Source organism: Corvus brachyrhynchos, unplaced genomic scaffold, assembly GCF_000691975.1.
Source record: "Corvus brachyrhynchos isolate BGI_N302 unplaced genomic scaffold, ASM69197v1 scaffold94, whole genome shotgun sequence".
NCBI lineage: Eukaryota > Metazoa > Chordata > Aves > Passeriformes > Corvidae > Corvus > Corvus brachyrhynchos.
In genome coordinates this window covers 12,848,653-12,853,067 of record NW_008238330.1, presented here as the reverse complement: position 1 = coordinate 12,853,067, position 4,415 = coordinate 12,848,653, and the positions used below count along the sequence as shown (strand labels likewise).

The following is a 4,415-nucleotide window of genomic DNA, read 5'->3' as shown; positions in this document are numbered from 1 at the left end:
CAAAATCAAATCAGCACACTGTTTTCCTGAAGTTACTGTATTTAGACCCAAGGTTTTTTAGTGCCTGTCACCCCAGCAGGTGGCAGGACTACTTATTAAGCAGGACCAGTTACCCTAGAACATGATGCTCAAAATGCCATTACCTGACCTAAGAATCCATAAAAATTTTATGATGAGCAATGTGTACAAAATTGATTAGAACAAAGAAACCGAAGTTGTTACCTACAGTGCACTGAAAGTTCATTTTAGTTTGCTCCAATTAAAAAAAATAAAAAAGAAAAAGAGGAAACAATTTAAACAATTTCAGGAAGTTAGCTTTGTTTATTCAACGGCTGATTTTCTGTGGCACTCTGAGTGTTACCAGGATTTTCAGAGCATCCATCGACGTTTTGTTTTCGCCTGAGAAAGAGCTCTGTACCAAATTCAGCTGCAAATGCAAAAGTTGCAAAAAATCCAAATACCTGTGAAAGTGACAGAAATATGTGATTTTAAAATGCATAAACAGTAATAGCATACCAACACTGTTTGGAGAGATTTGCTGCACCATTTTGTATACATTAATAATGCTTATATATTAAGATTACAGTCCTCCTTAAATCAATAGTTCCATTTAAATTAGACACAGGTCAGAAATCATAATTCTAGCACATTCATTGCTGAACTTTTTTACAGTTTTCGTTCTCTTAATCAAGTGTGAACCTTATACTGTGTTCTAATCAACCTTTAATAGTAAAAGTGTATTAGTTTCATTTCCAAAATCAGTTATTAAAGTAGCATGGCATTGGTGATATAGCAGACCATTTATCCAAGAGAGGGCTGCTGATTAATGAGAGTAAATGAAGAAGAATAACACATGGAAGGTGAAGGAAGAGAAGATTTGCAGAGCCTGGGTCAGCAAGGGAGAATTAAATGACATTTTGTGAGTGGCATTTCATTACTAGTCATGGCAAGATGAGAAGTGGTAAAGAGAAGACAGCTTTTTTCAAACAAGGAAAGAAACATATGCATTATTCTAACTCTACCTAAATTTTACACAACTGGTTTGGACCAAAGGAATTTGACATTAATAAGTATTAAATCACAGTAGTTTTCATTTTTCCTGCATCAGAAAAAAAGGCAAACCTGAAACCTGATTTATACTCGAACTATTAGGTCTAAATAGATCTATATCACATAAGAAAACTATGCAAAAGTGTGTATCTCTAATACCTGATGCTGCCCATGGAACAGAATTATCTTGCTTTCTTTTCCAAATAATTTTTTCTCATTCAAGAATTTGATCTTTAAACTCACATATTCACAATTCCAAGGTTATTCAAAAGAAGTATTCAAATGACTAGGGAATTATGACACCTACAGCATCCCAAAGCCCCTTCAGTGCCTTGCCCTGAGCCTCCTCAGTGTTCCCTGGGAGATGAATGCCCTGTTGCTCTACTGTTTCTGTCACTGAGGAAACTGCTGTTCTTATTGCAGACTGTGCAGGTCAGTGTTGTCCACATGTGCTCTGTAATGCCTGGCAAAAGACAGGATTTCTTGATGACTTTGTGAGGGGGTGACATTATGAAAGGACAATTGAGGAAAACCAGAAATTTCAGAAGTAGGGCATCAGAGAACTGGGGAAGCTTCAAGAGATGACACTGTTGAACAGCAAGAGATGACAGGAAATAATACAAATCCAAGGCAGCAGGCAAAAGGTGGGGAGCTGCAAGTGCACACAGAGGTTTCCAGCAATCCTGAGGAATGCCAGCTCCTTGGATTTCCTATGGTAAGTTTCTCAAAGGTCTGAAATAGATAATTCCTCCTGAAACATCACAATGCACTGAGTTCTATTCCCTGCCCAGTTTCTTCTCTGCAAATTGAGTGAAGTTTAGAGGGAAGAGAAATTAACATACCAGATAAATACAAAGTAAATCTTGTCATTTTAAGACTTACACAGGCAGCACGTTCAACAGCAGAGCCAGAGCAGGTTGCAGAGAACACTATTGATGCTAACAGAAACCAGGCACCTATGGCTGGCACAGCCCAAAAATTCTGCAAATATATGTAAAAACATATATAATTTAATTGTAGATAGGTTACCTAAAAAGAACAAACATCATAACAACAGCTGAGTTAACCTGCCTGTGAATTTATGTTTTGATACTGTGATGCTAGTGGAAGCTTCAGAAAATACATGTTGACACTACATTCCAAATGATATTCAACATTATCAGCTATTTAAACAGCATTACCAGATATTTAAGGGAGTCTGCCCTGGTTTTGTATTTTTAAAGTGTTTAATTAACTTCATTTAACCTTTTTTCACAATCAAATTCAAGCTCAGGACAACCATGATAGCTTTATTCCCTATGTAAAACATTTGGGAAATTAGAAAACTGTAAGTAACTGTGCTCATTCAAACCTTTTACTACCCTCCCTTATCTGTACTCTCACATAAAGACCCTACTGTTTGCTCTGAAGGCAAATAGGAAGGGACACTTGTGAGACAGAATAATGTTCCTACTGACTTTACAAAGCAACTTTCTCCCACTGCTGGATCTTCTGAAATATAAAGCCATAAACTGTAATGAGGTATGATTATTGCCAAAAAGGAGGTAGTCTCCACCCAGTAGGAAAATAGATAGGGTAAACTGATAAATTGCAAGCATCATGCTGGCGGTAAACTGTATTCCACGTACGTACATACACGTGATGGCTACACTTTAATGTTAGTAGCATTAATGTGGAAAAACTTTGCCACACAAATCCTAAAATCCTGCAGGTAGCCAACTTTGAAAAAGATGTCAATATAAACTCTCAAAGTTGGCTCATTTTTTAACTATAAGATACTTTAATCTACCCTTTACATGGAGAAGAAAAGGAGATTCATTTTGCATAGCCTTTTTACTCCACAGCAGACTTTATGCACTTAGAAAAAATGGTTTCCTTTTAAAAAAAAAAAAATTTCTTACCAGTTTCTGTACTTTCTCTTTCCCCAGTGATTCATACATATCAGTGCAATACACACACAGAATCAGGAGGCTCAAAAGAAAGGCACTGCAGGTTATGAATTCAAAGAAGTAAAGTCCACTACAATAGATGCAATCGTCCACAATTTCTTCACAAACAACAGCCACAAAAGAGAAAATCTGCAAACAAATAACATGCTTGGGTTGGATCAAGTCTCTAACATCTTCAACAAACCGGCATCTCTGATATGAAGATTAATAAAGCTAGCTGCGACAAAAATCCTCAATCTATAATAAGTTTGGTAAAGTCCTGCACCATTTTCTTATAGGCAGAAATGATTATATAATGACATGGTTTACACTTGGCTGTTATAGGTGGTCAAAAAGTTTACACCTGTTACCTCACTTGATAAAACTTCAGAGAAAGTCCACATAGCCAATACTCACATGCTTGTGACTCAGTAATGACGGAAGCTCAACTGTTCTGGTAGGAACCGAAACTTTACACTATGTTCAAGCTGTGTTGGACAACGTTTAATCTATGCAGAGGCTTATCTTCACCTTCCTGCCACAGTATGTTTTGAGAAAAGAACGTGATTTAGGTCCTGTATAGTCACCATATCCGTGCTGCTGGATTTTCTACCATTTTATTGTGCAAGAAGGAATATTGCTTTATTTAACTGTTCACTTATTTTGGCCACTTCTTGCTAGTTTCCTTCATCCCATAAAGTTGGCATAGCTTTATAGATCCTCGTCGTAAGGAGTTCACCAAATTAAAACAAAACCATGAGTAGGAATCAGACTGGGTCATAAAACTGAGACTAATATAAGAATGACAATAACATTTTTAATAAGAGTATGAGGGCAATAAAGAGGTTGACAGTTCTTTGTTTAAAAAAAAAAAAATCTAAACTTAATATTCAGAATTGTTCTTGGAAAATAACCACCAGTCTTCAGTTTCAGTTTTCTGACAGTAAAAACAACAGTTTAGCAGTAGGAAGTGTAAATTCCCCTTACTAAGCCAGGTCTCAGACGGGCACTTTAAAGAATCATGTTTTGCAAATGCAACAATATAAAGTAAACAGGAGTTTAGAAAGGGAAAGAACAGCGGGGGGAAACTTCAATATTACTATCAGGCTTCCTTTCTCTCCCACAGTGGCTGGCAACACAAACTTCTCAGCAGCACTTGCACCTAAACCAGTGAACTACAATGGCTGTCCAGGAATGTTTTGAACTCTGACTTTCCAGTTTGTATGGTTTAGGGGTCTTTTGGGGGTTTTCTTTGCATTTCTAAACATGTGATTACAGCTGCATCCAATGACTTTCAAATTTTTCACAATATGAGCTGTGACATAAGTTTTCATGTACAGGGCTATTTCTTTTTATAAGCACTGGAAACTGAACGCCATCACTTCCACTTGGGAATAAACCTGTCCTTAAAAGAAAGTATATGTCCAGATAACCATA

The 4,415-nt window shown here is 36.8% G+C and overlaps 1 non-coding gene across 1 annotated transcript; it reads right to left on the bottom strand.

Annotated features, from left to right (window-relative positions):
• Positions 1–311: 311 nt before the first annotated feature.
• On the bottom strand, positions 312–3,132 carry LOC103615894. The gene is made up of 3 exons (XR_001862122.1): positions 2,952–3,132; positions 1,933–2,031; positions 312–461 (listed from the first exon to the last, which is right to left on the bottom strand). It is a non-coding gene; the product is annotated as an uncharacterized LOC103615894 (transcript).
• Positions 3,133–4,415: the final 1,283 nt, after the last annotated feature.